The sequence below is a fragment of the Notechis scutatus genome, chromosome Z, assembly GCF_049901735.1.
Source record: "Notechis scutatus isolate UNSWTSFEM ecotype Mainland chromosome Z, rNotScu1.2, whole genome shotgun sequence".
In the NCBI taxonomy this organism is placed as follows: domain Eukaryota; kingdom Metazoa; phylum Chordata; class Lepidosauria; order Squamata; family Elapidae; genus Notechis; species Notechis scutatus.
Window position 1 is genome coordinate 51,228,503 of NC_142025.1, and position 23,440 is coordinate 51,251,942.

Consider the following 23,440-nt stretch of genomic DNA (forward strand, 5'->3'; position numbering starts at 1 on the left):
AGGAGAAGGAAGAAGAGATAGCAGGAGAAAGTGCTGAGAAAAACTATTAAAAAAATCGAAGACAGACTAAACTGACTTGGCATAGCACAACGCCTCTTTGCAAAGAAATCCAAAGCATGCAGTTGTCTCAGCTTGCAAAGGCTTGGAGCAAGCGGTGAAAACCCTTTAAGTACACACATACACACACACACATAGACACAAATACACACCACAAAAAGCAGGCAGAATGTTGCCATAAGGCATCAAAACACATGAGGCATCAGAACAAAAGCATCAAAATAAAAGCAAAAAAACTCCAATTGAAGTGCAACAGAGCCCAGTGGTCTTGGAAAAGGTGCAAACGAGAAAGGGATTCCCTTGGAGAAGTAGTGCTTATGTGAAAAGTAGCTTCCCCCTGCCTCTGTTTGCACTCAGAGAAAACTAATCTTCACACACACATACCTTGGGGGGTTGTTCCCCGTCAATGAGGCTTTAGGGGACCCCCGGTTCCAAGTTGGGCTGCTGCGTACTTTTCTCGCAGCCTTGGAGAGATGTGCGAAGGGAGCGTGAGCCCAGTTGGGGTGGCAGGAGAGGGAGAGGGAAAGGAAAGGGAAAGTGAGGAGGAAGAAGAGAAGAGGAGGAAGAAAAAGATAGCAGGAGGAAAAGCAGGGCCAGGAAGAGGAGAAAGGGGCAGAAGCAGACATAGCAGATGGAGCATAGCAGACATACCAGAAGGAGCAACACTGTCTCTGGTCCAGATGTTGTGCTCACTTGTGTGTGTCAGTCTTACTGTTTGAGGGCAGGAACAAAGGCTTCAACTGAACAAAACCCTTGTCCAGCCATCCAGAGCTCGCTACACCTCCACGCGGGAGGAATAAGACCCCGTTGTTCCACAGAGGCTACATGTGTGCAAGTGGGGTATTTGCATGCAAATTGGGCGATTAGTAATCTCTAAGAGCAATCCCATTGCTGCGCCACTGATTTCTTCAGCTCTGATGGAGCCAGGGTACTCAAGCTGCTGACAGTGGTTGCAGGAGCCACTTGAGCAGCATGATCCCCCATCCCAAGCCAATCGGCATTGCCCGACTTACTCTCTGCTTGGCTGACCTTCCAGCACAAACCCTCACTGCTCTCCTCCTCCTTGCTTAAGTGGCAGCGGGCTCCGCAGTAGAATGGGTCTCATTATTTCCCAGAGCAGCGAGCTCTGTTGGGCTGGATATGGGTGCAAGGGCTTCGCTCAGTTGAAGGCTTTGTTCCTGCCCTCAAACAGTAAGGCTGACACAGTCCACATGTGTGGACACCTGTGTGGCGACTGAGCAGTCCACCTGGGCCACAGATGGCATAGATTTCTGCACTTGGACTTTAGACCCAACCTAGAGCCCATTAGAGACAACACTGTCATCGCAACTCCATTCCTGGGCATGCGCGAGCATGTGAGCACCGCAATCTGGATGAAAGAGAAGCACTTAGAATGCAGTCAGCCTGCAGGGCAAGAGGGTCTTCAAGGTCGTGAAGCCCATGCGCGCTCGCTGCCCTGTGCAATGCACTCGGGATGGAAAGGGACAGCCCTCTGCTGGCTCCAGGATGGACCCACAGATCTAAGAGTTGCCACGTTCTGGCCCGGATAGCCGCCACCAGGTTGTAGATTGGCACCTGCTTAGACTGGGCGGTCTGAGATGCCGTGGGCCAGTCCTTCGCTACTTTCAGGTTGGCTCTGTGGGCCAGATCCAACCATCTCACATATTAGAGGAACCCAGCAGAGATACTGAACTATAGTTTTTATTAGGAAACCAAGCACCCTCTTCTCTGCCTCAGAAAGAACAAAGATCTCTAAATAAACAAATAGAAGAATTGAAACAATAACTGAGTTTCTAGAACAGCCCAAAGAATAAAATTGTCTGCAAGCATTAAAAGATGCCAATGCCGCAATATCAGATATAAACACCAGCTCATTGCAAGGAAAAAAACCAGCTAATTTACAGCATAGATGCAGCTATAGCTGAATGCTTGGGATGCAAAATCAATGAAGAAGAAGAAAAGCCAAATGACCTGTCACCAAAATGGAAGATCGGACTGAAAAATAAGATCAACAAGCTGGGATCAGATATAAGCAAGCTAGAACAGATAAAAGAAAAGAAGCTGAAGATAAAGAAGACCAAAGAATACCAAATCATAAAATAGAAACAAGGAAGATCAGGGAAGCACTGGGAACATTAAAACAACAAATAACAGCTGCAGTCAGGAAGATCAGCAGATATAAAACTCAAATTGCAAATTATAGGTTGAATTTCCAATTTTAATCTAATCAGAAAAATTTCTACCAATCCATCAATGGAGAAACTGCAGTGAATCAGTCAGTACCTGACAAGAAAGAAATAGTACAGTTCTAGGTGCAGATGTGGCATAAGCCCCCAAAATACAACAAGAACACAGCTTGGTTAAAGGTGCTAGATAAGAATAAAAAAGAAGATGAAATGAAAAAACTAACATGAAAGAAAGAGTAACAACAGAAATGGTATAAAAAGGGCAAGGAGCATTAAGGTCAGCACCAGGTGAAAATGAATCCCATGGATTTTTGTTGAAATATCTGAATAGTCTACACCCAACTTCTTGCCAAGCAGTTTAGCAAGGAGATGAAATTGAAGAGTAGCTAACATCTGGCAGAACCTACCTGATAATGAAATACCCAGAAAAAGGGGCAACACTGAGCAACTACCAGCCAATTACCTGTTTACCATCAACTTTCAAATTACAAACTGGTGTGATAATTGATGCAGCCCAACATTTAGTTGAAAATATGCTTTTTCCATATTTTCATTCCAACTGAAATGAAATCACCCAAACAGCAGAGAAATAAAATATAAACTTCTGATTGACAAGCTGATTCTGGGAAACTACAAGAGAAGGAAGACCAATTTGAACGTAGCATGGATTGATTATAGAAGCGCAATGACTCCCTGTCACAAGATTAGATCAAGGCCTAAAAATAACAGGAGTTAGTAAAAACTCCAGAAGCTTTGTGCAAAGGTTGATGACACAATGGAAGACACGGTTGCTGGTCAGTGGTGATAGAATGGGAGAAGTTAACGTCAAAGAGAGGAACATTCCAAGGAGTTTCACTATCACCACTACTGTTTGTCATTGCCTTGATTCCTCTGTCAACAATACTGAATAATTGGTCTTCAAGAAAGATCACATGAAGAAGAGAAAGGAGGCATGGGAAGATGTAGCATTACATGGGCAGTACATTAAACAAAATAGCAGATAATAACAGAAGATGGCATGGCTAAGAGCAGGACAGTTAAAGAAAGAAACAGATGGGCTAATTCTGGCTGCACAAGACCACCAAGCCTTAAGAACAAAACATACAAAGCTAGAATTGAGAAGATAACAACAGACAGTAAGTGCTGTCTAAGTAAAGAAGTTGAAGAAACAGTGGACCACCTGGTTAGCTGCTACAAGAAGATCACACAGGCTGAATACAAGCAACAGCATGACAAAATAGTAACAATAGTATCTTGAAAAATCTGCAAGAAATACCATTTCCCTGCAAGCAAGAACTGATGGGACCATAAAATAGAGAAAGTTACAGAAAATGAAGAAGCTAAATTGCTCTGGGACTTGAGAATTCAAACACACAGCATCTGTCACATAGCACCCCAACTTAACAATTGTCGATAAGAAAGACAAAGTCTGCATAGTGGATGTGGCAGTGCCTGCAGACAACAGAATAGAAGAGAAAGAACGGAAAAAGATAACAAAATTAAAAGACTTTGTTAACATTGACCACTTTGCTTCTTTCAAACCTAATGCTTTTCAACTTGCCAGTGAACTAGGGGGAGGGAAGAGGAAAACAGAATGTGTGTGTGGACCATGAGACCCTGGCAATCATCAAGGTCACCACTACAGGTGCTTGAGAAGGAGATAGACTGTTCCCATAACAAAAGGATGTCTCATAATTGGACAATGTGATCACCCAGGGGTGAGGAGGAAGGAAAGCTATTGTTTAACTAAGCAAGCAATTGTGCAAGAAAACCAGAGCTGGTTTTGGTTCTTCAGTACCAAAATGGTGTATCCAATAAAGTTTTACTTTTGGAAATTCAAAGCTCCTGAGAATGTTTTCTTTTTTGGTGTTCACTAGTTGGACAGTTGGCAGAACTGAAGAAATAGAATGATTGTGGCAATAGAAAGCAAAGATAGTTCCAATAGCAATAGGTGCCTTGGGTGCAATGCCAAAATAACAGGTGTACCACTTGAATACTATCAGCATTGACCAAATCACCATCAGTCAATTGCAAAAGACAGCTTTACTTAGAGCAGTTTACATCCTGCAATGATATTGTAACACCAATAAACATACAGATCTACCTATCCCAGATCTTGGAAAGGACTTGATAGGTAAAAAAACCAAACCCAAACCAGTCTGAAGATATGACTGACTGTGCAATGAACCATAATGACTGACCATTTAGAATAGCATAAAAATAACAAAATAAGTTGAAGCTTGTTCTAAAGAAACAGAAAGCGTAAGCATTAAAAGATGCCAGTAGTGTTATATCAAATAAAAGCACCAGTTCACTGCAAGAAACTAACCAACTAATGTACAGCACAGCTGAAATTATAACTGATAAGATTAAGACCGAAAAGTCTGGATAGTAGGTGTGGCAGCACTTAAGACAGCAGAATACAAGAGAAAAACAAAAGAGACAGCAGAATTAAAGAGAAAGACAGGTACCTGTCACATAACACCCCAACTTAACAATTGTTAGAAAGACAAAAAAGTCTGCATTGTGGATGTGACAATACCTGAAGACAACATAAGAGAAGAAAAAGAATTGGAGAAGATAATAAACTACAAAGATCTTCAAATAGAAATAGAATGATTGTCACAAAAGTAAGCAGTGGTGGTACCAATTGTATTAGATGCCTTGGGTGCAATCCCTCAAAAATTGAACTTTAACACCATTGGCATTGACAAATTCACCATCAATCAGTTGCAAAAGACAATTTTACTTGAAGCAGCTTCATTCTGCGACAATATCTGTACCACTACCAAATATCAACACCTGTCTATTCCAGATCCTAGAAGGACTATTGAGAAGGACTCAATAGGCAGACAAAAATACCAGATCCATTCTGAACATATGGATGTGTGACAAACCATAATAATAACAATGAATTGATGAAGGAGATTCTAAGCTAGCCCACCCTGCCTGCTTGTGAAGGTTGCATTTAATATTTTATTTTTTATTGGTATGCTAAAGTGAAATACAAATGATTGAAGGGATTGTATAAAGCAGTAAATTCTACTTCTAATTTCTTGGCACTTGCTTTTGATGTGAAAAAGGTACTGGCCTATTTGTAGAGTTGTTAGTATTGCTTAGTTTATAAATATAAATGACTTTAAAAATAATATTACAATTTGTTTGCATAGAAACTAATGCCTTAAATGAATTTTACCTTCCGTTTTGCACCTTGATAATTAATCTGATTTTAAACTCTTGAATATTTTAGCCCAAAAAACAAATGACATTTTGCAGTGAAAATGGTTATCCTGTGAAAATGTTCTATTTATCAGAAGAATAATTCTAACCTTGGAACTAGAAGTCTTTTGCAGTGATGCATCAAAAGTTTGGATCTGTTTGATCAATTTTTAAAAGGTTAGACAGCGGCTGGTGTTTAAACTAAAACTTTGATGTTTGTTTTAGGGGAAAAGTGTAAAATTGAGAAATGTCACTAATGAATTCAGCCTATATTGGAGGCTTATGGTATAAATCCTCTTTATTGTGTCAAGTTTCTATTCATTTGTAGTTAGCTTTTATCCTTTCAATAGCTAAAATGGTGGACACGGAGGGCTTTAGATTTAGACTCTATCAGTAGAAAACTAGGTAACAGTTTGAAAAATAAAGATCAGCAACATGATATTTGAATGTAGCAAATATATTTATACATTTAGAGTTGGGAATTCTATAGAATAAACCAGTGCTTGTTAACCTTTTTTTCACTATGATCCCCCTTTAAATACCTTTTGTGGACAAGAACCATGGCTACTGACCTCCCAGGCTTAACTCAAGATTTAAATCATAACATTTCTTCAAGACTCCCAGACCTACTGTAACATTGAGGCCTCCCCAGGACTCCGTGGTACACAGGTTGAGAACCACTAGTATAAACTACTATCTTATATATGATAATATTTTTAAAAGCAATGACTTTAACTATGCAAGCAGTTCATTTGTGAAGTAATTTGCTAGTTGTCAAAAAAGAGCCATATTTCAGAGTATATATAAAAGTTACGTTTCTGTGATTTGGGGCATATATAAAGTATAGTATGTACAAAATAATGAACACACTTTTGTGCACACATACAAAATATATTTTTAATGCTTAGAATTAATTTGTCTTATAAAATACCTGTATTTGCGATTGCTTTTTGATTGTTTATGATCCTTGCTAGACCAGCCCATTTATTTTATGTGGTTTCACATAACTTCCTTGCAATAGCTGGTTTTCTTGATTTCTTCTCAAGCAAACTGTGAACAGTACAGGAATCCAACACTGTGTTTCAAAGGCTGTCATGAATAAATTAACAGTAGCTAGTCCTAAAGGTGCTTTTTTTAGGAGGCAAATTGGACTTTCTTGTTTTTTCTTTTGAAGACATTTTGCTTCTCATCCAAGGGACTTCTTTAGAGCTGATGAATAACAATTTCATGTTATAGCCCCTTCATTGTTTTTACTAAGCCAAAATGTGGTCAGTTGCCTGATGAACAATGGTTCTTTAAGATGGCTACTGATACTGTATATGAGTGCTTCTCAATTGTCTTCAACTTGTTGCTTTCCAGATGGTCTGCAAATCCCAAGATTTGCATCAAATCCAAACAGTAGCAGTATCGTTTGACGGTATAATATAGTTATAGCATTAGTACAAGCGGGTTTGAAATCCTAGGCAAGACTACCTAGCCATTTTATGAAGAAATTCAATGGATTGAGATTCAAGTCAATATGTTAAGCCAACCATATGGATAACTTTGCTTCTTGTCCAAGAAGCTTCTTCTGCTCTGATTGGATTGTGGGGAATGGAAAGGATTTATATTCCTTGCAGACAGCTGGTCATTTGCATTCTTTTAGAGAGTTGAGGATACAATATCATCTATCTCCAATCTACAACAGAGTCCTTTCGGTACTTCAAAGAAGGCTCCACACCCACTTGCACTACTCAGATGACCCTGAGGACACAGATAAACTTCCAAGTGGCCTCACCGGCTTTCTAAAAAGAATACAAAATGACCAGCTGTCTGCAAGGAATATAAATCCTTCCATCCCCCACCATCCAGTCAGAGCTGAAGAAGCTTCTTGGATGAGAAGTGAAATGTTTTCAAAGAAAAACAAGAATGTCCAGTTGCCTCTTGAAAAAGCACCTTTGGAACAACCATGACCTGGATGAAAATCTCCATAGATACCCAGTGCATTCTTTTTTAATCCAAACCACACCAAGAGAATTAGATTGAAGTGCACTAAAATTGTTCTTGGCAGATTAGAAATCTAGAATTTCAAGTAAAAATGTGTGTTTAGGTACATTTAATCAATATATCCATACTTTACTAAGTGAATTATTTTCAGTGTCCTTGACTCTGAGCAGTTTTGCTTCTTGGATCTTATTAACCTTTTTAGAATCTTTGCTATTCTAAGAGCTGCTTAGAAATCTATGATGAATAAAAGAGAAACTTCTGTGCATCTAAGCAACCAATAATAGAATGAGTTAAATGTATCATAAAAGGAAATTAAATTCATACATCATTAATATGGTGTTCATTCTTGGTGACAATTTGGAATCCCAGAAAACATATGTTTTACTTTTAGGGAATTGCTATTATATATAATAAAATTTATACATCCCAAATTTTATTACATGATAATTAAGAGAACTACCGTGTTTCTCATATAATAAGGCCGGGTCTTATTTTTTTTTTGAGCCCCGAAAAAATGGCTAGGCTGTCTTTTTAGGGGTGACTTAATTCCCCCCCCCCTTGCATCTTCGGGCGGGCGGCGACGGCTTGGATGTTGACCTCGGCGTTGGTGGGGCACTTTGTATCAGGGTCAACGCAGGCAGCACTATATCCGGGTGTGCAACAAAAGTACTTCCTAACAGCAAGCCCCCCCGCCATTTCCCCCCCATTTCGCATGTTTTAATATAGGCCTTAATTTGGGGGGAGGGGCTTAATTTCATTTCATGCCTATAAAACATGCTGGGACTTCCTATTGGGGGAGGCTGTATTGTTGGAGAAACAATATTGCATTTATTATATGATCACTTGTGTGACCCCTTCCAACTAGTTTCTTTATTTATTGGTTTTGTGCTTGACAACAATTTTCTCTCTTTTAAACATAACTGTATGCTAAAATGCCATGCTTTTCCTTTGCTCTGTGACTGTCAGTATTTCATTCTCTTTGATACAAGGAACACAGTCAAATTGACTGTAATTAGTTATAATCTTAATTTATTGCTCCAGCATCTTATAAATGTGATGATAGTACATACTTCATTTGCAGCTTATTCTTCCATTGAAACATTTCTGTGGAGTCAATTAAATATTCTTAAGTCAAAAATATTCACAGAGCTTTACCCCATCAACAGCATATGTATTGGCTGCAGTGTTGCTGCAGAGCCTGAATAGAATGTCTTCCTGGGAACTCCACAGGCAAGTCCATCACAATATATGTGAAAAAGGACAACCCAAAACCTTCTTTCCTATATCGATGAGCTGGGAATGAAATTTAGACAGATGCATTTCTTTCCCTGATGATTGTTGACATCTTTTACATTCCAGTTCTGGTGAGAATATTCTGTCTTCAGGGATTTCTTTGTTTTTCTGCTTATAATTTCCCCCTCTCTTAGTCGTAGTTCAGCCGTACCATTTCAGCTTGCTAGTGCAGAAAGATGTGAATTCAGTTGCTATGAATGAGTCTGGCCTGATTGCAATCAGAAATGTTCTTAGAGGAATGTTAAGGAGTTACAGATGAATCTAACAAGAACAATTCTACCACCAAAACGGTAAGGCTATATGCTTGTTTATAAAACAGGATAAATTGAATTTGAGTTATCTTAGCAAAATCAATCCCTGGTTATCATTTGCTATATAAGTGCTATTTCATTCGGTGTGCATGCCTGGTTTTCTTTCTGTTTTCTTTTATATTCTTAAAATCAAGTGAGATGAGCATTGCAACTGGTCCAAAATGACCCAAGAGATTTTGTTCTGTCTTGAGACCCCTTGGGGATTAAAGGAAGACATCTCTTTTTCTTTGTGAAAATGATAGCAATGTTTAAAGAACTGAGCATCTTGGTACTATCTTCCTTTCATAATCTGTTTTATTGGAGTGGAGAAAGGGTACTGTAGATAATTTTGTTCATACATGCTTGGTGTCCTCTGGGACAAATGGATGAAAGATGTGACCAATCACTTTTTCATCACTGCAAACAAGTCTGTGTCATGCTGGATCTAGATGGAATAAATAGCTTCAGTATATTTGAGGCTTTCCTTAATGTGAATTTCAGTACTACACTGAAATGAGCCTTGAAGGAAATGCCAAATGATGTGAGGTCAGCAGAAATGTTTGGTTTGTAACCTCTGCGTAAGCTTTATATTAATGCTCTAAAATATTTGAAATGGATGCATGGGAATATTAGCAGCATATTAGATATTAGTGGAATATTTAAGGAATAAATATTTTGAATATTTAATATTTAAAAATGTCAAGTCATATGTTTAAAAGTAAGATTAAATGTCATTATTTGGAACGTGTATTATATAAATTGTATATTGCTTATGAATAGAATGGCAAGTGGATTGTAGCAAAAAGAAGTCACGGAATTCATTTTAATTAAATATTATCTAGATATCTAATTGTTTCCATGAGCTTGTAAGAGCAGCTCTGCTAGCATTTAGATGTATTAAGAAACATCTGTCAATATTTTCATTTTTTTCTTTGCAAGTTCAAATTTAGAACGTTAAGCATGAAGAAAGTTTGAATCTGAGGGATTTGTGAAGTCAGTGGATAATACTTCCAGTAGAAATAGCATGACAAATTTATATGTAAATTTAATTATGTAATAATGTATTGTCTTTTTCAAATGGCAGATAATAAATTGTTCCTTTCTTTATCCTAAGCAGATTATGTGACAAATCCTATTGAAACTAGAGTCTCCCATGATATATCAATTCTCACCATATGTGTGCACATAAGTGTAACAGCTATGCTTACATAAGAGCAGTTAGATTCTTATGACATTTATTATAAGTGTGTGTGCGTATGTGTGTGTGTGTGTAACTGACTGACTATCCTGCCTGCCTGCCTACCTACCTACCTACCTACCTCCTACCTACTTGGCTACCTGGTTATCCAATTTATATAGCCTCCCATATAGATGACTCTGGGCAGCATGCAATAAAATCAACAATTAAAACATATTAAAATTGCTTATATTTTCTTAAATGAGAATGACAAAAGCAGCCTTCTTTTCTCCCAGCTGACCAAAATTTTATAATTTTATTGAAAAAAAAATAGTTTTCTATATGGAAATTAATCACATTAATTTGTAGTGGAATAATTGTTTTTGCTATAGATAGGTTCTAAGTGATATTTTATTGTTTTATGAAGTAAGATGTCAATATGACAGAAAGGCCCAACAGAGGCTCCATTTCCTTAGGGTCTTGCGAAAGAATAAAGTGGAACAACGACTGATGACCTCCTTTTACTGGTCCACAATAGAAAGCATCCTCACATTGCATTACAGTGTGGTATGCTGGCTTGACAGCCGTGGATAGAAAGACATTATAGCACAAAACATCGTGGGCTGTTCCCTGATACCACTAGGTGATATCACTAGGGCTCGCTGCCTTAGAAGAGTGAGGAAAATTCTCAGGGACGACTCACATCTTCAATTTCCTACCATCAGGTAGGAGATATAGAAGCATAGCCAGCTGCACAAACAGGCTGAAAAACAGTTTCTACCTTTTGGCTGTCAAGACTTCTGAATGGAAAATAACTTCATGTCATCATAGTATGAAAGACTTGTAGGGCTGGCGGGTTGTGCAACAAGGTCACATAGAGTAATAAGATCAGGACTGGGTTAGGTCCTCACTGTAAGTTGTGTTGGTGTGTGTGCACAAAGGGAGGCTCAGCCAATCTCATTGTACGTATGTTGTACTCTGACAATAAAGGTAATAATCATAATAGTCATAATAATCATAATAATCATAATAATAACAACAACAGTTATTTGCATTACTTTTTAAATTTAATGATAGACTTACATGATAATGACTTTTCTTTGTGCTTGATTTATCTGCATGAGCCTCTGTAGGCTTTATGATTGAACAATTATTTTATTAATATTAATATTAATATCTAGGGGGGAAACCCACCAAATTGTGTAAATATTCCATTCCTATGATTATGAATTATTAAAACTTATATATGACCTATAAATTAGATTGCTACAGTGTGTCTTTAAATGGCATTAACTTTGAAGACAATTTGTAAAGTTTATTTGGTCCAAAATGCAATATTCTTGATGCTAATAGAGCCCTAAATCTGGATATTCAGCAGCACTCAACTTCCATTATATTGTCTGCCACAATATTTTCTAAAGTATTACTAAATACTGATGTTATCACAGTCACAAACGTTTAGGAGATTTAGGAGTTTAAAAGCAATTTTAATGATTGATCAATCATTATGATACTTATAACTGAAAGGCTGGACTAAGATTTGTGTCTATATATCTGCTGTTAGAGTATGTTTGGTAGACTTACATGTAGAATAACTATTGTCACTTTGAATGTACACTAATCAGCATACATTAAAATGAAATTATGTTGCATACAGCTCTCAAAGGGTCGCCACCTTCAATATAAACATAAATATGACAAGAAAAAAATAAATAAATACAACATTATGCATGTACCCACATATATTATATGACACAGAGAACATGGCGAGAGAAACAAATCTTGCAAGTTTACCAGACGAATGGCATAGGGAACAAAGCTGTTAAGAATCTGGTAGTTCTGCTAGAAATACTTTGAAACCTCCTCCCAGAGAGGAGCAACAGAAACAGCGATGAAGTGAGTGTGTGGGGTCTCTAACAACACTTTGAACTCTAAGCACATAGCACTTTTAAGCAGTATCTTGAATGACAGAAAGTGAGCTTCCTATAATCTTCTCGGCTGTCCTTACCAGTCTCTGAATGGATTTTCTATCTGAGGCACTGCTGCCACCAAATCAAACAGTGATGCGGTTTGTTAAGACTCTCTCAATCATGCCTCTGTAAAAAGTGCCCAGGATAGAAGGAGAAAGATGTGCTCTCTCCTCATCTGATGCAGGAAATGCAGATGCTGGTTTGCATGCTTCACTAAGGATGACATGCGGAGAGACCAATAGTGGGTATGACAGACCAATCCTTCTATTTGCTGACATCAGAGTTGTGGTAATCTCTTCTGTTTAATATTTATATGACTTCTTCAGTTAAAAACCTATTAAGAAGACTTTGAAATACTGTTCTGATTTTTCAATTGTATTCCCTCTAAATATTTCCTGGTAGTATGGTATAGTACAGAGGTCCCCAATCCTTGGACCGCAGCCCAGTACTGGGCCATAGCCCATTCAGAACTTGGCCACAGAAGTGGCATGCGAGGGCATGCGCAGCTCCACTTGTGTGAGTAGCCGCAAGTGCAGACACACATACATGAAGCTCCATTTGTGAGAGCAGTGAGAGCACAAATGGAGCTGTGTGCTTGCTTGCCACTCACACAGAATCATCCCATTCCCCACACCCACCCCCTCGATCTGCAAAGCTGGAAAGGAACACTGGTATAGCATACTTTTCTCATGCACCAATGTTATTAAACAATTACCCCGATACATCATTTTCTTTATTTTGCATATACCATGTTCGATTCTAAATATTTGATAGAAACAAATTCATTTTAAATTAGAAGATTCCATAAGATCAACAATCTTTAAAACAGCCTATACGTATAGCCCATATAACCTGCTATATGATTAAAATTATTTTTAATTGTTACAAAAGAATGATAGTGTCTGTTGACTTTCTATGATGGATATCCAAGTTCAGAGCTGCTCATATATGCATAAGTTACATATGTCAAAAATTATTTTTAAAAGAGGAAAAGACTTCAATAAAATACAGGTGAAAATCAAAAAATTAGAATATCGTGCAAAAGTTCATTTATTTCAGTAATGCAACTTAAAAGGTGAACCTAATATATGAGATAGACTCATTACATGCAAAGCAAGATAGTTCAAGCCATGATTAGTCATAATTGAGATGATTATGCCTTACAGCTCATGAAAACCCCAAATCCACAATCTCAGAAAATTAGAATATTGTGAAAAGGTTCAATATTTTAGGCTCAAAGTGTCCCACTCTAATCAGCTAATTAAGCCATAACACCTGCAAAGGGTTCCTGAGCCTTTAAATGGTCTCTCAGTCTGGTTCAGTAGGAATCACAATCATGGGAAAGACTGCTGTCCTGACAGTTGTGCAGAAAACCATCATTGACACCCTCCATAAGGAGGGAAAGCCTCAAAAGGTAATTGCAAAAGAAGTTGGATGTTCCCAAAGTGCTGTATCAAAGCACATTAATAGAAAGTTGTGTGGAAGAAAAAGGTGCACAAGCAGCAGGGATGACCGCAGCCTGGAGAGGATTGTCAGGAAAAGGCCATGCAAAAGTGTTGGGGACTTTCACAAGGAGTGGACTGAGGCTGGAGTCAGTGCATCAAGAGCCACCACACATAGACGGATCCTGGACATGGGCTTCAAATGTCGTATTCCTCTTGCCAAGCCGCTCCTGAACAACAAATAACGTCAGAAGCATCTTACCTGGGCCAAAGAAAAACAGACCTGGTGTTGCTCAATGGTCCAAAGTCCTCTTTTCTGATGAGAGCAACTTTTGCATCTCATTTGGAAACCAAGGACCCAGAGTCTGGAGGAAGAATGGAGAGGCACACACTACAAGATTGAAGTCCAGTATGAAGTTTCCACAGTCTGTGTTGATTTGGGGAGCCATGTCATCTGCTGGTGTTGGTCCACTGTGCTTCATTAAGTCCAGGGTCAATGCAGTCGTCTGCCAGGAGATTTTGGAACACTTCATGCTTCCTTCCGCAGATCAGCTTTATGGGGATGCTGACTTCATCTTCCAGCACCTGCCCACACTGCCAAAAGCACCAAACCCTGGTTCAATGACTGGAATTACTGTGCTTGATTGGCCAGCAAAGTCGCCTGACCTGAACCCCATAGAGAATCTATGGGGCATTGCCAAGAGAAAGATGAGAGACATAAGACCGAACAATGCAGAAGAGCTGCAGGCCGCTTTTGAAGCATCCTGGTCTTCCATAACACCTCAGCAGTGCCACCGGCTGATAGCTTCCATGCCACGCCAATTGAGACAGTAATTGCTACAAAAGGGGCCCAAACCAAGTACTGACTACATATGCATGCTTATACTTTTCAGAGGTCCGATATTATTCTATGTACAATCCTTGTTTTATTGATTGCATGTAATATTCTAATTTTCTGAGATTGTGGAGTTGGGGTTTTCATGAGCTGTAAGCCATAATCATCTCAATTATGACACATCACGGCTTGAACTATCTTGCTTTGCATGTAATGAGTTTATCTCATATCTTAGGTTCACCTTTTAAGTTGCATTACTGAAATAAATGAACTTTTGCACGATATTCTAATTTTTCAAGTTTCATCTGTAGAACACTACAGTCATGTAGAAAAAAAGTTCACCCTATTTGAGTTCTGTGAGGGTTTTTTGTATCAGAACATAACAAAAATCATCTGGTCATTAGCAGTTCTCTAATATACTAGAATCAAATATGAGGCCATCTGTCTGACAGCTGAAGTTTGGCCGACATTGGGTCATGCAACAGAATAATTGTCCGAAGCACATCAGCAAATGTTGCAGTAGAATGGCTGAAAAGGAAAACAAGGTGCTGTAATGGCCCAGACCTCAACCTGATTGAAATGTTGTAGTGGGGCCTCAAGAGAGTTGTGCATAAACAAATGAACAAAAACCTCAATGAACCTCAATGAACTGAAGCAATGTTATAAAGAATAGTGGGCCAAAATTCCTCCACAAAGATGTGAGAAACTGATAAAATCATATAGAAAACAATTAATTCACTGGTAAAGATAGTTCTACAAGCTATTGAATCATGAGATGTATTTAATTTTTCAGATATGGCTTCTCCATTTTGGCTTTCTTTTTGTAAAATAAATAATGACATGGTGTAATATGTCATGTTGTTTATCTGAAGCTGTATTTACCTACTTTTAAGAACTGCAGAGGACCAGATGATTTTTACTATGTCCTGATAAGTAAAACATAGAACTCAAAGGTGTACTCTCTTTTTCAAATGACTCTGTTAGTATGAGAAAAAAGAAAATATTAAACAGCAGTAATAAACCAAAAATGATATGAAATGCTATATTAAAGTGACTCAAAACTTATTAAATCTCCTAGAGTGATATTTCATCTTTTTATTTCATGGGGAAAGTAATATGATTTAAACATTATAAATAAATATAAAAATACTTTTAAGAAATTAATCTGAGATGAAAATATTCGTGATTTATTCTTTTAGTTACAATGTGTTTAATCTCTACCTTTATATAAAGTATCACCATACTACGGAAGATGATACCTAAGAAAAATAGCCTATACTCAGAAATATGTTGAAAGTTCTACCTGCATTAGTAAAAAATTAGGTTCTGAATCACAAACAATTTTTTGTTTGTATCAGGGCTGCACATTCAATCTATATGATATTATGTTTAAAATTAATATTTGAAATATCATAGAGTAGAAAAAAATAATATTTTGGAGAAATCAAAATATATTCAAATGTTTTTTACAGCAACATTATTTCGGTTGTCATAGTTTATATTAGATACAAATAAGATTTACCTCATCTGGCTATAATGTTTTCCAAAATGTGATGTAATTTTAAGCAAGCCATAATTTACAGGACCTTTTCCTCGTTTCAATTTTGGATCATCTTTCAAAATTGGTTCTGAGAAATGGAGTCTCTTGAGGCAAGGCTAAACTTATTAATATTTTTCTTTTAGAACATAGGAAACAGACTTGCTTAATGTACTGGAAATAACTTGGAAAAGGGTGTGCCTTCATATATTATGAGAATGCTAGATATATAATGTTAATGAAATCTCAACTTTTGACTTAAGTCTCTTGAAATTATTCTGTTATAAAACTAGTACTTTCATCCTTCTTGACATTTGGAAATGAGGCCTTTCATAAATAAATTTCATTTACAGAAACATTGTCAACAAGAAGTATTTGTATGTTGTGTGTAAATATGTATAGGCTTTCAGCCAATGGTTCCATCTGTGTCTATGAGGATGGAATGTTCATTCATGCAGCTGAAATTCAGCTAAAATTGTGTTGGAAAGCAGATTGTACAGTTTGCTCCTTGTGTTCTCTACAATGAGAATGTAATGCTTTTTAGACCTCCTGCAGATCAGAAAATTGATAGTACACAGAAAGTATTCCCTCCTTGTGCTTCAGTATTATTGCTCATATTACTCACTGCCTGTGTTTCACTAAACTACAGCAACAGTGACTCCTCAGGTAATGTCAGTAGATTTCAAGACTCCTAAATAGCAGATGCCTACTTTAAAAAGCTCTTTTTGTTGAAGGCCAGTTGGCAGAACAAATCTTGGATGATGTAGCTTACAACATATTAAGTCCTTCGTTAACTGCATGAATAATTCTGTCTAGTGTTTTTTAATTCAACTAGGTCACCACAATCAAACAGAAATTTACCAAAAAACCAAACAATCAAAATTACATGACATTTGTAGCTAGAAAGATATGGGATTCTTGTGGAATGTGTTGAACAATTGTCGTTTTAAATACTTATTTTACAATGTATATTGTGTGAATATTTTATTTTTCCTATTTTTATTTTCCCAACATAAAGTGGTTGAAACCCAATCCTTTGTATTCATCTTCTGAGGTATCCAATGAAAATGAGTTAAAAATCATGTTGAATTAATCATGTTTTATCATAGACAATTGAATAATCATAAAATTAAAAGTCTAATGTGGAGTTTGTTTTTTTGATTATGTATCACCAGGTTGTTTTTGATTCCTAGGAATCACAAAGATAAATGTCTTCTTTCAGTTACAGTGGCAATGATATACTTATTGTCACTGTAACTGAGTCTATCCATTTTGCTGCTGGTTGTCCTCTTCTTTTTATTTCTTTCCATCTTTCCCCAGTATTAAAGCTTTCTCCAGAAAAATAAGTTTTTGCATAATGAATCCAAAGAGAGATAATTTGGGTCTGGTCATTTGTACCTTGAGGAAGAATTCTAGGTTGGTTTGTTTGATGACCCATCAGCTTCTTTTTTTGCCAGTCCATGGTATTTTCAAGAGTCCTCTTCAATGTGAAAGTTCAAAAATATCATTAGTCTTCCTACCTTGTCCAAATTTCACTTCCTTAGAATGTCACAAGAATACTATGGCTTGGGACTTCCGGTTTGTCGGCTTCGCTAGCGGCAGGGATTCGCGATACTGCGCGATCCCTGCGGCGCTAGCCGTTTTGGTGCCTCCGATCCAGACGGGTTTGGAGGGTAAGGCTGCCCTGCAGGGGTGGCTGAAGACAGGGGGGATCCGGAGAGGGGTTTGGGGGTGTTGCAGACCCCCTCCCGGCCGGCAAAACCCCCTTTTCTCAAGACGTGCAGCGGCGGTCCGCAATGGCCGCCACAAAGAAGCCGGCAGCTGGGTAAGAATGTGCAGGAGGAAGAGGAGAAAGTTTTTTTTAAAGTGAAAGTTTTTCTTGGCTGACCCAGGACTTTAAGACATAATTAACATCCTGAAAATTATGGCTTTCTGAATGATACTTTCCAGAAGAGAACTATAAGCGGCAATTTTGAGGTGCTGAAAGGAAAGTTTACTCTCCTTCCCTATGGAATCAACAAATGGATATTGAGAAACTTGTCTTTTTATAGAAAGTTAAAACTTGTTTTCTGTGATAAGTGGGAAGGGAGAGGACAATATATATATATTCAAATATAAATTCAAATCTGAAACCACTGTAAAAGTCTGACTCACAGACGGACACAATACAGAAGCCTGATGATGGCAGATGAGATTCTGCTGAAACGTTGCTACAACTTTAAAAGAACTACAATGACGTGGGAAAATACCCGAACCAAGCCGAACACCATACATGTAAGTACCCCGAAAACTTAAGAAAACATATATATATATATATATATATATATATATATATATATATATATATATATATATATAAATAAATAAATAAATAAAGATCTTGTTGGAGGAGATGCCTTAAGGATTTGAAGACTGAAATTTATTGCAATAAGGCTTTAAAATACAGATTTGGTCGTTTTTTTTAATTGATATTACCCCAGGAAGAGAAAGTGAGAACTTTGTTTTGGCTTGGACTGAGTGGTGACTTTGGGATTTTGGGATTGTTCTAATTTTTGAAATATCTTGGTTGTTGTAAGAAGAAAGAGGAAAAAAAAAGAAAAGAAAAGATTTATAATGGCTTTTTCCGTTGAGGAACTGAGAAAAGAATATGAACAAACAAAAAGAGAGGGCAAGGACGCTGTAAAGGAAGCTTTTCTCTTTTTAGAAATGGCGCTTGCTATTTATCAACAAACACAACAACAGATGGAGGCAGCAACAGAAGAAGAAGAAGAAGAAGAAGAAGAAGAAGAAGAAGAAGAAGAAGAAGAAGAAGAAGAAGAAGAAGAAGAAGAAGAAGAAGAAGAAGAAGAAGAAGAAGAAGAAGAAGAAGAAGAAGAAGAAGAAGAAGAAGCCATCTTTGATGAATCTCAAAATTTAATTAAGAAAGAGAGGAAGGAAAATGAAGGACTTAAGATTTAAAAAAACACCCAAGAAAGAGAAAAATAAGATGCAAAATCAATATAATGCTAGAAAACAAAAGAAAGAAGGAACACAACAGAGAAGGGAAGCTAACAAGGCAGAGGCTAGGAGAAGTGGGGGTAGAAAGGCCTGGTGAGAGAAGAAAGAAAGGGAAAAGGTGGAGAAAAGCCACAAAGCTTTGAAATCAGATGGGAAAAGAGGAATCTTTTTTAGGGACAAAGGGTAATGTATAATTTGTTTTTTAAAAAAAGATTCTGCAAGGTACATAAGATGGTACTGTAGCATTTGTATTAGAAATAGAAAATTAGAATGGTTTAAGAGTTAATAAGAGATTAAAATTTTGAAATGTTTAGTAATGTATTTAATCATTTTGGATTTATTATTATTATTATTTTTAAAAATTAGTAGATAGAATGTACCAAGCAGAATCAGACTGGGTATTAGGTGTTATTTTAAATGTTAATTTAGGGGGATGATAGAAAGGCATCATACTCTGATTAGTGATTTCAGGAGAAACTCTTTTTCTTTTTACTATAGGGAATGAGACAAATGGATAATAAAGAATGGACAAAGGATACAAATATAATGACTTAAATTAAAATGAATTAAATAAGATAGAATTAAGAAGAGTGAAATGTGTGGAGAAGCAAATTTAGAAGATATAGAATGGTAAATAAAATAGGTAATGGCATGTAAGATGAGCATGAATATAATTGAAGTCCATGTAGAGAGAGGTTTCTGGGGCCAAGTTACTTTCCTAAAAGATCTTTTATATTTTTGTGTTTTGTGTGTTTATGTATGTGGGAGAATTAATAAAACCTTGCAGGAATATAGACTGAGAATAATGGTAACCAAGTCAGAGAGAAATAGATGATAATTATAAATTGGATAAATATAGAGAAAAATAATAATAGTGAAATTGGATAAGAGTAAAGAGTAATAAAGAGAAATTGGATAAGAGATATTTGTATGCTCATATGGAAATGGTCTAAAATAGAATTATATTGTATAAAATGTTTTATTTGACTTGTAAAATTTATAATGGAAAGAGGTTCATGTATTAATGGTTAATGATGGTTTGTTTGTCTTTAAAATTAATAAAATTTGTTTAAAAAAAAAGAATACTATGGCTTGCAGGTATATACATATCACAGAATTTGAATATCTTTTCCATGTCCTTATTTCTCCTTTACCAAGTGTTAGTCTGTGGTGTGATGTATTTCTGTTCCTTTGCTATTGATGGTTGATCCTAAAAGAGAGAGGCTACCCATCATTGTGATATCTTCATTGCCAATTATGAAGCTGGTTCCTCTACTTATTGTCATTAGTTTGCTGATCTTAATATTAAATTTAGACCCATTTTTCTACTACATGAATTGAGGATTGGGATCCTTTTAATTTTCAGCTTCCAGCTTTATCATATGCACAGTGCAAGTTATTAATATTTATTTCTCTAAGTTTAAAACTTTTCATCTTTTTCCAATCCAATTTACTTCAAGATAAATTCAGAATATATGTAGAATAAAAAAGGAACAGTTATGCAGCTTTATCTCACTCCTTTGTTAACCTGGAACCAGTGTTTTATACCATGTTTGCCCACACTGTGTGGTTTCCTGGTGTGTGGTATAGATTTCAAATGAGGACAGTAAGATGTTCTGAGATTCCCATTTTCCACAGTTGAATGACACAATGAAGGCTTTTTAAATTTATGAAACATATTGATTTCTTTTTGACATCCTTGGGATTTTTTTCAGTTAGCTTCTTTAGTTATTCAGTGTATATCAGCAATAATATCTTCTGAACACTTGGGATCTCCTCTTGTTGTATGATGCTAAGAATTATTTTTCTAGCCTGTTAAGTTAAGGTCATTGTACTACACTCTATTAAGTCTATTTTCTTTAATGTTTGTATGTAGATTAACTTCTTCCATTCTGTTGACCTATGTCTCATTCTCCATATTTGCTGACATAGAACCTTTACAGATTCTTTTGTTGCTTGCCCTGTTTCTGTAGTTACTGCATCAGTTTCTATAGCTTTCCAACTTGGTAATGACCAAAATGCTGAGATAAATTCATATATTAATAGTAAAGGTTTTGAAGTTGAGGATATCTCCTAAGGCAGTATATCTCAAATTTTTCCTTGGGACCCCTCTCAATTTTTAAAAATTATGGAGGAAACCAAAAGAGCTTTTGTCTACATTAATTATATTTATTGATATTTTCCATGTTAAAATGAAAATGTATGTATTTACTGCTTCTTACAATTGTTTGATGGGGTTTTAATACTATATGACTTTTAAATGATGATGAGGTTATGCATTCAATCGTCCAACTTTTGGTGATACTATGGCTCAAGTGTAATTGCCAATTATTGGAGAACTTTTGGTTTACAAGCCTAACTAATTTAGGAATTCCACAAAATGATAATATATTGCTTTATTTATAAATTTTCTGATAGAATAATAAAGATTACAGTGTACTTCTAGCAAAGTAAATTTTATTCATGGTTACTTTTTGATAACATGCCAAAAAAAGTAAAAGTATTACTATTTGTCAAAGAATACTAATTCATTTTCCCTCCAGCTCATGTTTTAAGACATGCAAAACATCTTTGTATACTTGATATCAGAATTTTATATAATATTAATCAAATTTGGTTTTAAATGAAGAAAAATCCTGAAGCATTTTACAATATATTTTTTTATTTTCCTTTTTTTTAAAAGGTAATTTAAACCAATTTGCAATAATTTTGTAAAACATATTTCTTGCAACAAAAACTAATAAGTACAATTTTGCAAACTATTGTTAGTTGTGAAAATTTCCATCAATAATTAATTAGTGCAATCCAGTTGGATTAAATAAACTCAATTATTTGCATTAATATCAGGACAGTTAATCTATTGAAGATTCTAATACTTTGGCTATACATACTTTAAATTACAACAGTTCACTTTGCAACCGTTTGAAGTTATGATATAATACCCACCACCACCACCAAGTACTTGTGACACAGTCCTGAAGTTATGAATGTTGGCATGAACCATGGCAGTTCTTTACACTTACGAATGACTGTAGAAGCACTGTAACATGCATCCTGCCTATTCCCCCCTCCCCCCACTGGTCCACAGGAACTGGGCCTATGGAGACTCACTTACCTTGCAACAATCCAGTGAACCGTTGGTTCCTTTGCTACTTTGGTGCATTCATGGACAATAGAGGCCTAAAGTAATGTGAGATCAATAGCTTGAGATCTCATGCTACTGATTTCGTGTGATCTAGTACTATAGTACTGTAGGGCTCTGTTCTCAGTGAACCAAGGACTGTACGAGATCTGGAAAAGGTTTTGCAGGCTTCTGTTTGTAGAGGACAGAGGCCTAAAGTACTGTAGTGTGAGATCACACGAGATCATCTTGTGTGATTTCGCACTACAGTACTTTAAGTTTTTGTTTTCAGTGAACTGAGGCAGACAACTGATCTGGCCAAAGACTGTTTGCAATCCAACAAACCTTTGGGGCAGCAAAATCACATTGCTTCAAGTCCCATTGGCTTGCAAACACTTTTTGTGCTAAGATTGAAAGCTTCTGAGGGCAGTGATCTCATGTGAGATCATTGTCTCCAGAAGCTTCCAGTCTCGGCGTTAAATACATTTGCAAGACGACTTGGAGCAATGCAATTATGCTGCTCCAAAGTCTGGTCCACTTGCAAACATTTTTTGTACTGAGACTGCAAGTAGGCAAAGAAACCATGCAGAGAAGCTGGAGTGGAGATAGCTTGCTAGATCTTCACAAGGAAGTTACCCTTCGCAGGAGGATGGGATGGTGGTGAGCAATTGTGGGTATCCCAGGGAAGGGAGCATGAGATATCTCAGTGGGCTGGGGAAGGCCTTGGGTGGCCTTAAGCAGGTGGCCTGTTCCATAGCTAGGTCCCCCATGGCCTTCCCACTCTGAGATACCTCATGTGCACTTGATCTGCACATTTGATTAGCAAACGCATGGGTGAAAGTAGGGAGTGATTATGTTCATTTGACATGATTCACCCCCCAAAAATTTGGGTTATGAATGTAATTGGCAGGCTCCATTACATTCATAACTCGAGGATTACCTGTATATGACATAAAATTTTATTAATGTATTTTGCTGTTACATGTGAAATTATTATCTATCAGCCATCCATCCACCCACCCACCACGTAAGGATGTATGTTTTGGACTAGTTTTTCATTTTTGTTTTATGAGGAGCCCTTATTCAGTTATCTGGAAAGATCATATTGGTATTTCTTACAGATTATTGTCTGACTAGACCACTCCATTCCTGTAAAGTATTAAAAATGATGCTCTCAGAAAATTTTCTAAGTACTATAAATTGAGTAAAGTGACAAAATCAATTTAAAAAATTGTAAGGAATGGAATGATAGAAAGTAACTTTAGAAAGTCTCCTGCTTATACAGGAAAGCTTTTTATTAAAAAAATATCTCAAGATGGGTTTGGAGGAT

General features: G+C 36.7%; 1 protein-coding gene across 6 annotated transcripts in view; it reads left to right on the top strand.

The window, feature by feature from the left end:
- Positions 1 to 23,440, top strand: part of CDK14 (cyclin dependent kinase 14) — a 262,489-nt gene that overhangs the window by 53,210 nt on the left and 185,839 nt on the right. The window contains exon 1 of one of the 6 annotated variants that reach the window (XM_087946057.1): positions 8,690 to 9,031. The exons of the other annotated variants lie outside the window; for them this stretch is intronic. The gene's annotated coding sequence lies outside the window, so the exon portion shown is untranslated. Of the gene's footprint in view, positions 1 to 8,689; positions 9,032 to 23,440 lie in introns of those variants that run through there. 6 annotated transcript variants of the gene reach the window in all.